Source organism: Triticum aestivum, chromosome 5A, assembly GCF_018294505.1.
Source record: "Triticum aestivum cultivar Chinese Spring chromosome 5A, IWGSC CS RefSeq v2.1, whole genome shotgun sequence".
Classification (NCBI taxonomy): Eukaryota; Viridiplantae; Streptophyta; class Magnoliopsida; order Poales; family Poaceae; genus Triticum; species Triticum aestivum.
Genome location: NC_057806.1, coordinates 518,336,115 through 518,349,107, shown reverse-complemented (window position 1 = coordinate 518,349,107; position 12,993 = coordinate 518,336,115).

Genomic DNA, 12,993 nt, shown 5'->3' with positions numbered 1-12,993 from the left:
AGGTAGCCTTCACAGACGGTAACGAAAGCAGCCGGCACCACCATCGTGTTTGGCGTGAGGTGGTGCGGCTGGACTCGATAGAAGTTGAGGAAAGAGCACAAGAAGTCGCTCGCTGGAAGGCCAAAGCCACAAAGAAAATGGGACCGGAAGACGACACATTCGTCCTCCTCTGATGCCGGCGAGATTTCTGCCTCGGGGGGGGGGGGCACGCACCTTGACGTGCGTCTGCCGGGGCCGCCGCCGCGTCTGATGGAGAAAGGAGAGATGATCTTCATGGATGTTGGAGCCGTCCCAGTCGCCGGCCCATGCACGCACCATGGACTTTGGTGCTCGACGAAGGCGCGGCGCGGTGACGACTGGGCGAAACCACGACGGAGAAAGGAAGTTGCAGCGAGAAGAAGCCCAAAAACGGTGGGCTGCGGCAGCGCCTCGGCAAGAGGAAGAGGCGCTGCGGCTGCGAAGATAAGAAGAAGAGTGGCGAAGGCAAATGGAGGGGAGGGCGCACGTGCGTCTACCGCCCCCCTCATCCCCCTATTTATAGCCCCATGCGGCGGAGCCGTGGGGGCGATAACGTGGGGGTCATGGGATTAACTACGCCCACTCCCCCCACGATCCCACATTTACCTCAACAAATAATGGCGTGTATTAGCTACGCCCCGGAAGCTGAACCGCCTACCTCGGCCGCAGCGGATCCGCGCTCTTGCCGAGGCCCTATAGTTGCGGGCTGCAGCCCACGGCGATGTCCCGTCGAGTGCATGGACTGGCAGGCCAGCCTGGCCTGCTGGTGCCATGTGGCATGCTAGCAATGGGCGGCAAGCCTGATGTCCGGCTGGCGTGCCACCTGGCCCCCATCATGACGTTTTGAAATCACCAGGCGGCCTGCCTATACACGGCCGGCTCCTGGCAGTCGGCATTTTTGAAGACGGATGGTGCAAAGCTACCAGATCACTCGGAGTAGGAAGCTGGTGAGGCTTCTCGCCTTTTCACCCGCGGCACCCCACCAGCTTCGGGGACGACTGTCAGAGTAAATGACCACGGGTAGCCTCATCAGCCCCACATGGTATTTCAAGACATCGGGGCCGGCTGCGCCCCTCAAGCATCAAAGACAAAGGACAACCTTCTTGGGGCCGGCTGCTAGAAGGGAGCGGAGCCCAGAAGGCAGCACCGAGGTACGCCGAATCCTAGCAGGCGGCCCCTCACTCCTAGCAGGCGGCATTACTAGGGAAAATGTTATACACAGAATCTTAGCAGCAGCGCGGTGTAAAAACAAGTGCTACTTCTAACTAGCAGTAGCGAGCTTAAAGGAACCGCGCTACTAATAACTAGATAGCAGTAGCGCTCTAGGTGAAACAAGCGCTACTAGTATAATTGCCACGGATTTGCCCCCAGGCTAGATATAGTAGTAGCGCCCTTCCCTGGACGCGCTGCTGCTAAAGTACTTAGTAGCAGCATGTTTCTGCAAAACTTGCTGCTGCTAAGTGTTGCACCTAATTAAGTTTAGTCTCATACTGCTAAGCGAACAAGGTGTTTACCACCTTAAATATGTTGACTATTTAGATTCTACACAAAAAGATCAATGATGACCAACATATATTTTTGATGCGTGCTTAGACTTAGCAATAGCGTTTTTCCTAAAATCGCGCTATAGCTACTTTAGCTATAGCGCGTTTCCTGAATTGCGCTATTGCTAGTTCGACTTAACCACCCGCCCGCTCAAAATTTTGCTAAGTCCTGCTTCCCCCCCCCCCCCACTGTTTCCTACTCCTTTGTCGCCGCCGCCGCCCGAGGCCGCCGTCAACCTCACCACCGCCGCCCGCCGCCTCTCTCGACCTCACCGCTGCCGCCACCTCCCGCACCTCCTCCGCTCTTGACCTCAGCATCGCCGCCGCCTCCCGATCCCGAGCCCGCCCTCGCCGCCCCTACCTCTCCGTCGCCGAGCACCTCCCCGCCACCGTCTCTCCCCTCTCTATAAGCCCCCCACCCCTCCCCTACCCTCGTTCTCTCTACTTAGTTAGTACTAGATGTTTTTTAGTAGTAGTAGATGTTAATTTAGGGTTCATAGATAATGATTTTTAGCATTAGTAGATGTTAAATAGTAGTAGTGATGGTACTAGTTAACTATTGTATAATGTAGTTTTTTACTGTTTGTAGTAAGTGTTTAAAATAATTAGTAAGTAAATTAATAAACTAGTTGAACTACTTTAGTTGTAGTTGAACTAGTTTAGTAAGTAAATTAATAAACTAGTTGAACTAGTTGAATTAATAGAACTAATGTATTTTTAGTAAGATAATTAATATAACTAGTTGAACTACTTTATTTTTAGAAAGAACTAGTTTTTTTTCTATTTATAGTAAGTTATATTTAGTAAGAACTAGTTGAATTAATAAAACTAGTTGAACATGTCATATTTGTTGTTATTTTTTAGTTTAAGCAATTATTCGGGATGTATTAGTGATAACTTATACGGTTATTGCTTTTGCAGAAATCAAGGAGCCCCTCCATCATCCCCGTCGTCGTCCCCGTCAGCGACCCCCTCCGACATCGAGGTGAGACTAGCCAAATATCCATGTATATCTTGTGTTGCTCAAATAGGATATGTGGTTGCCCAAGTGTCCGTTCATGTTCATTTTACACCTCCGAGTGGCCTATGTTTTGCCGGAGTGTTGATTAATTTCCGTTCCGGCAAATTTCAGGCGCTCGATATGTCCTTTTTAGCAAAGGTCATGCCGGATTTTTCCGTGAATTCTGGCATGACTTGTGCTAGAATATGTAAGAAATTTCAAGTTGCCTAGATTTTCTCAAAAAATAATGATCTAATTTAGGATTTTTAGTACATATATTAAATTGTACAAGTTTAATCTTTGAATTATGAACATAGGAAATGTCGTACTCAGACGACGACAGTCTCCCGGTGGAGTGTACCTGGTGCCACGACGATCGAGGTATGTGCGACAGGTTCGTTGAGGTGGACGAAGATCGGCGCTTCAGCATTAAGCTCGAGGAGACCTTCGATGTTGAAACAGTATGCAACAACGACAAGTGTTTTTTCGTAATTAAGCATGACTTCAACTATTTCAACGTCTAATTTTCATATTTTACAATTCGACTAGCTTATCCCGTGCCATGCAAGACGCTATGTCTTGGAGAGGATGGGTTTTGAAGACCATGAAAATTTTCAAACAAAGAAAATACACCTAAGGACCCATCATGATATCGATTTTGAAGTAAATATGTACAATTCTCAGAGCGTAACCCATTTTGGTTGCCAAAATTGGGAAGCACTTTGCAAAATGTATGGTTTTTATGAGGGTATGATTGTCACCATGGATCTTGGTGATCCTGACATCGAGCAAGACAATATGGACATTTGCGTCCTTGTTGGTACGCTTCCGATTCTACCGCAATGTGAGTTTCTCAAACATAGTTATTAACTAATTTATATTGTTTATTTCAAAATAGTTGACAGCTTATTTCCATTGACAGCTTATTTTGAATCTTCAAAGAATGTGCAGAAGATGGTAGACAAAACCCACTACACTGATGGCTCCGAATTAACTTATAAGGAGAAAAGTCATCTGATTGCTTATTGTACTTATCTTGAGAATTACAATACCTATTATCGAACTCCTCCAAATTATGGTGAATACGTGCCACTAGTGCACGTGTTGAACCACGGTAACTTCTATGGAGATACCCTGGTAAGATTTTTTACTATTACGACATCCGTGCATCTTTTGCATACTTCTAAAACTAGTACATCATTGCTAACTACGAAGTTATTACTATGTTTTTCAACAGAAAATCCCGATGGATTGTGTGCCTCATCTGATGTATCAGAATGGTCGCCTTGCAGTTCTGAACATACAGCCAGGTCAATCTAAGGAGCTCACCTGTGCATATCGATTTCTAAAACCGGTGAACACATGCTAATCAAAGAATGGAAAAATGTTTTGGACATTCGCAAGGAGGTTCTTGGAAGTAACATTAAGCGAAAGGCAAGAATTGGAGACAGGATAATCTCCATTCTCCATAATTGAGAGTCAGGGGCTATCTTGTTTTTTGCTATTTTACCTTAGAGAATATAGTAGGTCCTAAGAGAATGTAGTAGGTCCTATGAGGTACAATATGTTTATTATGTGATACAATGTGTTAGAGTTGATGTTGAGGAGTACTTGTGATTACGACTAGTGACCAATTTGCTATGTGATGTCTCATTGATGAAAACGATGATCTTGAGGAGGTGTTATATGACAATGAAGTATTATGATGATAAGTTGTTAATTATATGATGATGATGATATTTATTATATCACTGGGTGAATGAACCGCGGATTAGTTTCAAGTGGATGTCCATCCACTTGAAACTAGTCCACGGTTCTTTCACCCCGTGATGTAATAACTCATTATGATGTAAAAACAATTTCTAAATTCCTGTTGTATGAAAACTTGTGTAAAGGTGTACGAATACAACATGAAATAAAAAAGAAATAAAATATGAAATAATAGTAGCAGCGCGGGCAGGGAGAATCCCTACTACTTATTACCGGTAGCGCTCCTCCGGGAAGTCGCTACTACTAATTCGATTTAGCAGTAGCGTGGGCGGAGGCACGCTACTGCTATACATTAGCTGTAGCGCCTTATCAGTAGCGCATCGCCCCGCACTACTAATAGGCCTAAAACCCGCGCTGCTGCTAGGCTTTTCCCTAGTAGTGAATAACGGCATGTATTAACTATGCCCCGAAGCTCAACCGCCTGCCTCGGCCGCAGCGAATCCATGCGCGTGCGGAGGTCCTATATTTGTGGGCCGCAGCCCATGATGATGTGCCATCAAGCATATGGGTTGGCAGGCTAGCCTGGCCTGCTGGTGCCTTGTGGCGTGCTAGCAACGGGCGGCAAGCCTAATGTCCGTCTGGCATGCCACCTGGCCCCCACCAAGACATTTTGAAATCACTAGGCGGCCTGTTTGTACACGGCCGGCTCCTGGCAGTCGGCATTTCAGAAGACGAACGGTGCAAAGCTACCAGATCGCTCGGAGTAGGAAGCTGGTGAGGCTTCTCACCTTTTCAGCCGCGGCGCCCCACCAGCTTTGGGGACTACTGTCAGAGTAAATGACCACTGGTAGCCTCATCAGCCCCCCATGGTATTTCAAGACATCGGGGCCGGCTACGCCCCTCAAGCATCAAAGACAAAGGACAACCTTCTTGGGGCCAGCTGATTCTAGCAGCCGGCTTCTAGAAGGCGGCGGAGCCTAGAAGCCGGCAACGAGGTACGCCGACTCCTAGCAGGCGGCCATTCACTCCCTTGAAGTTAGAACCTCATTACAACGATGGACAGGGCGTGGCTATAGTGCAGCCTGCCACCCCCAAATCCAGGGCTGAATGTGGTCACGGTGCAGCATACCAGGCAGACATCCCTCGCCTGGCGCAACATTGTTGCCACACCACCCGTGACATCATCATGGCAGAGATATCCATGCTCCCACGATGGGCTGTAGGTAAGGCCGGCATGCGGCGGGCCCTACCTGTTCGTGAGATGCCGGAAGGTGGCAGGCCCTAACTAGTCGGCACAGGGGAGGCCGACTCCTAGCAGGCGGCCCTCCCCCTCCCTTGGAGTCTGTTCGCCATTAACCAGATAAGATGGGATGTGGCTATAGTGAGCGCCCGCCAGGCAGTGGGACTGTAGCCACGCTCCCCCGACAAAGAACGCGTCATCTACAGCACGGGTACAGTGCTAAGCAGCTGGCCAGAACTGCGAGCGGCGGGCGCGGCCTGTGGGCCATGTACAAGGCAGCCGGCGGGACCTACCAAGAGGCGGGCCCCAGCAGCCGATGGAGAAGCCGGTGACAAAGGACACTGATAGCCGGGTCCCACACCTGGCCAGGTTACCATTGTACCCCTGGGGGTAGGCCTATATAAACCCCCAGGGCACCCATGCAAGGGGTTCAGAACCTCAGTAGATTTACACACACATATATATATATAGAGAGAGGGGAAGAGAGGCTAGCCTTGCTCATCTTCCTTCTCTAGCCAAACAGCTCAATGAGCAACCTTGTAGTTACCTTGTTGAGATAGTGATCATGCGGAGACCCCGCAGAGCAGGACTAGGGGTGTTATCTGCTAGGAGAGCCCTGAACCTGGGTAAGATTCGCCGGCTTAGGCATTCTCGCTCACTCCCACCTCTAGAGTCCGGTGAAGTACTCTTGGCCCTCTCCATGATGGTCGGTGGGAAAGACACCTATGGGATCACAAGAATCCCTACTACGGTTGCGAGGCGCGAGGTCGTGAGAAGAGGGAATCAAACAGATAGCACACGGTTCGTTTATCCAGCTTTGGGCCGCGGGGATGCGTAAACCCTACTCCTGCTTTGGTGGATTGTATATCTGTGTTCTTGAGCTAGCTATGGGGCGTGAGGAGCTCCAAAAAGCCGAATCCTCCTCCTGGTCGCCTCGGGCCTCCTTTTATAGGAAAGAGGTTGCCATAGTGGCACCAGGAGGTGGAAAGGGAACAGTGATGTGAGGTTATCCCTCGCATTACATGACAAGGAGCATTTAATGCATCTTGCCTAGGTGTCCTCGATTTATTGGGGACGGGGGAGAGCCCTGTCTTGTCCGTCGCCGCTCCCTCTCGCGTCGACACGCGCCCTGGCCAACGGCGCCCGGGGTGCCATGTAGGCAGGCAGGTAGCTGAGGTGGCACAGTGGTGGGTCTCCACGAAGATTTGCATGCCGCTACGCAGGTGCCTGCCCAGCTGGTTGGGTCAGCAGCTGCATGCGAACGGCGGTGGAGGTTTGGCTGGCGTGGGCCTGATGGTGGCCCAACTGGTGTTTTTGGCAAGGGCCTTGCCGGGGCCCAGGCAAGGGTCCTGCCGTGGCGCCTGCTGTCATCCCCAGCAAGGCTATTGCCGGGGTCCTTGTGGTCCTCCTTGGTTGGGATCCCGCCAAGGATCATCATCTTCTGAAGGGTGTATCTAATCTCGAATGTCTTCACAAAGATCTGCATGCCACCACGGGGAGGTATCTCGAATCCTTGCCCCATGGGGGCAGTGGACTCAAGGGTGACTCACTCCATGGTGTGTGGGGCGAGCTGCCACGGCAAGGGTCTTGCCGGGTTTGCTAAAACCGCCTCCCGGCAAGGATCTTGCCGGGGGGGTCCGCTTCGTCCCCTTTGCTCTTTGTGGTCTTGGTCTTGGCGACGTTCTACTTCTCCTGAGCTTCGGCCTAACCTTGGCTCACCTCCCTTGCCTTGCTCAGTGTGGTGGTGCCCGTGGCTCAGACTGCCCGTGCATAGTTATAGGGGCACAAAAAGTGTACCCCTCTTTTTGTACACCGACAGGAGCCCCCGGGCCTGGGCCACACGTAAGCGCAATCGCGTCGTTGGGCTAGGCCCAAAAACGGTGCGCGGGCAGGCGGGGCGGTTTTTACCGCGGTAAGTCTCTTCGCGCGCGGCGCTTCCCATGCTTCCCGCGCGTGGCGGCGCATGGGGAGGCATGTGTGACGTGGGTGGCATGCGTGGGGCTGAGCTCTGCATGCATGCGTCACGTCGTAGTAAAGGTGGTGGTTTGCGCCTTCCCCATAAAAGGAGGAAGGCATGGAGGCGTGCGCCATTTACTGAACGGGGCCGAGGCATGGTCGCCTCACCTGTCGCCTCGGTCCTGCACGCCTGCTACGTGGCTCTCATGCGCTTGGGGTGGTGAATGGTGCAGCGGGAAACCAGGCCGCCGCAGGCTGGGGCGGCGGGTCGGTCCCAGTTCCCTGCGCCTTCCGCATCTTGATTGGCTGAGCGGGGCGGCCGAGCCCCCACCCCGTTCCCTTATAAAGAGCGGGAGGGGGGGATGGCGTCCTGCATTCCTTCATCTCCTCCTTCCTTCAGCTTCTGCTCCCCCCTTCCATCCGTCATGGAGAGAGGGAATCCTGGTCCTTCAACGGTGGCGGCGAGGGTCGCCGCTCAACAACGCGTCCCTCCTTCTCCTGCACCCGCGGTGGCAGAGCCAGCCGTGAGGGGAAGGGGGAGGGGGCGAGGCCGTGGGCGAGGCCGAGGCGCTCAGGGAAGAGGAGGACGGGGCGGCGCGCCGGCCTCGCCTCCGCCAGCAGTTCTTCCCCCCGTGGAGGGCCACGTTAGGGATGACCCTTGCGAGTTCTTCGTCAGGCTACGCCGGCTGCCTCACTGTCGCCTTTGTCTCCCGACTCCATTCGCGCGGGAGATGGAGCTGGATCCGCCGGTGTCGTTGTGGCTGCACATGAGGGGCTGCACGATCAGTGGCACGCGGGCCCGCGTCGATTTCCCCGCCCCTCACGTGATGTATCTCCGTCGGGGATGGAAGACGTTTGCCCATATCCACCGCTTGACGTAGGGGCTCACTCTCCATTTTAAGATGATGGAGGGTGGCCTTCTCACTGTCAAGGTCTTCGGCTGCTTTGGGACCCGTGCAAGGTGCTGCGTGGAGAGCTCTTCTGATAGTGAAGACTTCTCCTCGGGCGGGAGTGACGAGGAGGACAGCGGCAGCGACGACGAGGGTAGTAGGTGGCAGGATGACGGGTCCGATTAGGTGTCAGGCGCCGCTCCCTGCGGCACCGGCGACCCCATCATCCGCGTCGCCGGCTCCCTGAACTTCTCGGAGTCATCTCCTTGGGCAGCTGGCGTTGGGAGGCTGCGGAAGAGGAAGAGGGCGGGCGGAAAGGCCGTCAAGTCAGAGTACGCGGGCACCGACGCCTTCGACGCGTGCTGACGTCCTACCGCCTCGTCTTCAAGCTCTGCTTCCAGTGCCTCCATCACCATCCATCCTTCGGACTGCCACCGAGATGTTCTCTTGGTGTCATCTGCCACCCGTAGCTCGCCTAGGCACCCCTTTTGCCCTTTTCGCCTCCTTGACCTGCCTCCTGAGGAGAGGGACAAGAAAGGGATTACGGGCACCTTTTCTTTTTTTAGTTTGTAAGCCTTTGGGCCTTAGCTGAATTTAGAACTTGTAATCCCATCATTCATGTTTTTCATTCCCTATGGACTGTACCGGAGTGGAATGTTTTTAATGAAAAAGGGATGCTTGCCGGGTCATTTGTTTGTGGGTAGAACCCACGACAAGGAGTAAATCCTTGATATCCTTAAGATAAACATTTCCTTGCCCGGCAACAGGCCTTGCCGTCTCACCACTTCGCTCGACCTTTCTCACACCTTTGGCGGAGGCAGGATGAGGTGGGTTCAGGCTCCTTGTTTCATCCTGTCGCTGCCGCGACTACTACGAAACCTGGCCCCAGGAACGAGCCCTAGGGCCTAGAGTTAGGGGAGCACGGTAGTTTTAGGAAAAAACGAGATTTCACATACCTCAGTCCATAAGGGAATGCCTGATAAGGGATGAAGAACTTATCTGAAGCTGTAGCCCCCGGCAACTCTGGTTTGCCGTGGGTGAATCTTTGCTCTTGCAACCCCGGGCAATACTGGCTTGCCGGGGTCTAGATGCTGGTGTGTCCCTCTTCTCTTTTTCGTCCTCAAGTGATCCGGCAAGGATCACTACAAGAAATATGTCAACTTATGACCTTCTGTCAGTGACCCTCGAAGAATTGGTCATAAATTTATGACCATTTTAGACCAATTGGTCAAAAGCTGTTCAGGGGGCTCCAAACCCTAAACCATTGCGACCATTTTGGTCAGAAAGGTCGTAATTTCCTTACACGAATGGTCACAAAGCAAATAGTGCTAGTCCGCTGCCTTATTTCTAGATGTTAATGACCAATGTAGATGGTCATAGCCTTGTAGATTGTGGTGGGTTGTGATGACTAGGCGCCATCTCATCAGTTTTGCCTATGTGTCATGTCCATGTGGCAGTTTTTTCCCTAGGTTGTGAAGCAACCTATATTTCTATCATTCCCAAAATTCCCAAAAAAATCTCATAAATTCTTTGGGGCATATCTTCATCAAATATGTAAAAATCCTTCCTTGACTAGCTCAAAACTAATTCAACAATATTCATTTTCCTATTCTGTTCACAACAACACTTTATGAAGGAAGTGCTATTTATATATTCTTGATTGCCCTCAGAATTTTTGGGCACTCTTTCCAATCCAAATCACTACCGCATGACAAAATTCAGCTCCATTTGCCTAGCAAGTCTTCCTCGGCAAATTTCCAAAGTTTTTGTCCACCTAGAAGCACTGTGAAGGAAGTACCTTTTTTATATCTCTAAATGACATGAAATTTATACAGTTCCTTCATATGCCCAAATTATTACCCTCCTCAAAATTGCAGCTCAGTCAAATCATCTATGTGAGCCCAGGTTCAATTTATATTTTATGGCCAAATTGGCATGTTGCAAAGCAAGTGTTATATAGACCCCTCCTATTACCCTCAAACTTTTCGGGCTCTCTTCCATACCCAAATCATTGCCACATGATAATATTAAACTCAATTTTCCTAGTAAATCTTTCTTAGGAAATTTCCAAAGTTTCTACCTCGACAGAAGCTTTGTGAAGTAAGTACTAGTTAGGCTTACCCAAATGATCTGAAAATTTACCAGCGCATGACCATACCTATATAACTTACATACACCAATTTTTAGCTCATTTCATTCATCCAATCTCTCTGTCACATCCCTAGCTTCTGGCATTGCACTAGTACTAGCCTTTGGTGATGCATCATGTTTACTTTTACAGAAAGTTGAAATGGGGATTGCTCAAACCCTAGCATTAAAGGAATTCACTAGGTTCACCTAAAATACTTTCAAGTAAGTCCAAATGGCTTTCAAAAATGTTCATGATTTTTGACAAAGGTGAAAAACCTCTACCAAAAATGATGCCAATATTTTGGGCCATTATGGATTTTTGAATAATCCTTATTGTATTTGAATTGGGGCATTTAAATACTATTAATATTTTTTTAAATGCTCCAACAATTCTGAAAATAGTTAAGGGCCTCTGTAATAATTCATTTAATGGCCACAATTATTTGCAGGATTTATTAAAATGATTTGGGCTATAAACTAAATCAGAAACAAAACTACAGAAATAGAAAAGAGAAACAAAATAAAAAAAAGGGGGAGAGAGGCCACCTGGGCCACTTACCTGGCCTTACCCGCGCAGCCACCAGAGCCGGCCCAGTTCCCCCAGCCGGCCCAGCCCACCTCCTCCTCCTTTGTCCTCTTCCTCCTCTGCCAGGAGGACGAGCAGAGGCGAGGCGTGGCACGCGTCGACGCCGGCCACCTCCTGCTTCGCGCTGGAGGCCTCCCCCTTCGAGCCTATCCATGCGTGGAGACGCCACGCAGCCGCCCGGAGCCGTCCAACCCTCCCTCTCTTCCCCTGGACCCCGTTCCCTCCTCTGCTTCCCTCCCGCGCACACCACCGAGCGGAGCTCGCCGTCTTCGTCGCCGTAACCATGGCCACCAGCCCTCCCTCGCCCATCCAGCGTGCTTGAGAGCTCCGTCACGACATCCTCGACCTCCCCACCAAGCCATGGAACTACGGACGCGCCACAACGTCGCCGGCATCGCCGTTTCCATCGCCGGCCGCCGAGGATCTTCATCGTCAATTCACCACCATCGTCGCGTCCCCGAGCCGGCTAACCACCCTACGGCACCGCTGTGAGCTCCCACGCCTCCCCTCCCTCTTTTCCCCTTCGATTGCGCCCTGTAGCCTCGATTCCACCGGAGCCGCGAGCTCGGCTCCGCCGGCGATGTCGCCGCCGTCGTTGCAGGTCACCGAACTCGCGTCCGAGCACGACCTCGAGCTCGTGGATCTCCCAGGAGCCCGCCCAGCCTCTCAGCTCGCTCGCTCGCCAAGCGTAGCCCCGTGCCCGTGCTGGCCCGAACTCCGGTCGCCGCCGCGGGCCCCGTTCCGGTGAGCTCGAGCCACCCCAGCCCCTGCCGGTTGCACAGATGGATGCGGGCGACTCCCCGCTACGCGTAGAGCCCCTCAGTCGCCGATTTGGTCGCCGAAGGAGCGTTTCCGACGCCCTCCGCCGTTGCTGGCGTCGCCGGCGACAAGCCGCGGGTCAACTCCGGCGGGTTTGACCCGGGGTTTGACCCCCTGACGTGTGGGCCCAGGCGCCTGCTTAGTTAGTGCTAAGTTAGTTAGTGTTAACTAACTTAGTTAATTAGGTAGGCCACTGACATGCGGGCCCCGCCCGGCTAACTAAGTTAGTTAGGGCTAACTAACCTGGTTAGTTGACTGAGACACTGACGTGTGGACCCCACACGTCAGGTTTGACCTGGGGCGCTCGGTTGACCCTGCTGACGTCACTATTACGTCATGCTGACGCAGTATTTGTTCTGGAATTTAAATAAATCCTAAATGATTTATAAATTTCAGAAAATGCCTAAAACTTCCAAAATTCATAGAAAATTAACCGTAACTCCAAATTTAATAAATTATATATGAAAAATTATCAGAAAAATTCAAGGAATCCATCTGTACCATTTTCATGCATGTTAGAACAACTTATAGCTGCTGTTTAGCACAAATCATATAAATGGCATTTGAATAATCACATATGGAGTTTGAATTTGAATTTTATATTCAAACCAACTTCATTTAATCTGTTGCTAGTTGCATTAGCCCAAAACACATTCATTTTGCCATGTCATGATCATGCATCATGTTGTGCATTGCATTGATTGTGTTCCTTTCTGTGTTGCCGGTATTTGTCCCTCTCGATAGACGTGATACGATGTGATCGTTGACACTGATGAAGACTCAATGTTATCTTCAGAAGTGCCAGGCAAGCAAAACCCCCTTGTTCATTCCGATACAATCCTACTCTCTCGCTCCTGCTCTCTTTTACTGCATTAGGACAACACCGATTCATCTGTTACTTGCTGCGGTAGCTGAACCCCTTTATCCTTTGCATGACCTGTCATTGCCACAGTAAATAGATGAAACCCACTAGCATGAGTAGGAGTTGTTTGAGCCCTGTTGTGCCTACTCATTCATGCTTGTTTGTCATGCCTGCTACTGCTTAGAGTCGAGTCAGGTCTGATTCATCCGGGATGAATCAGAGGTGTGTGAACATGTCC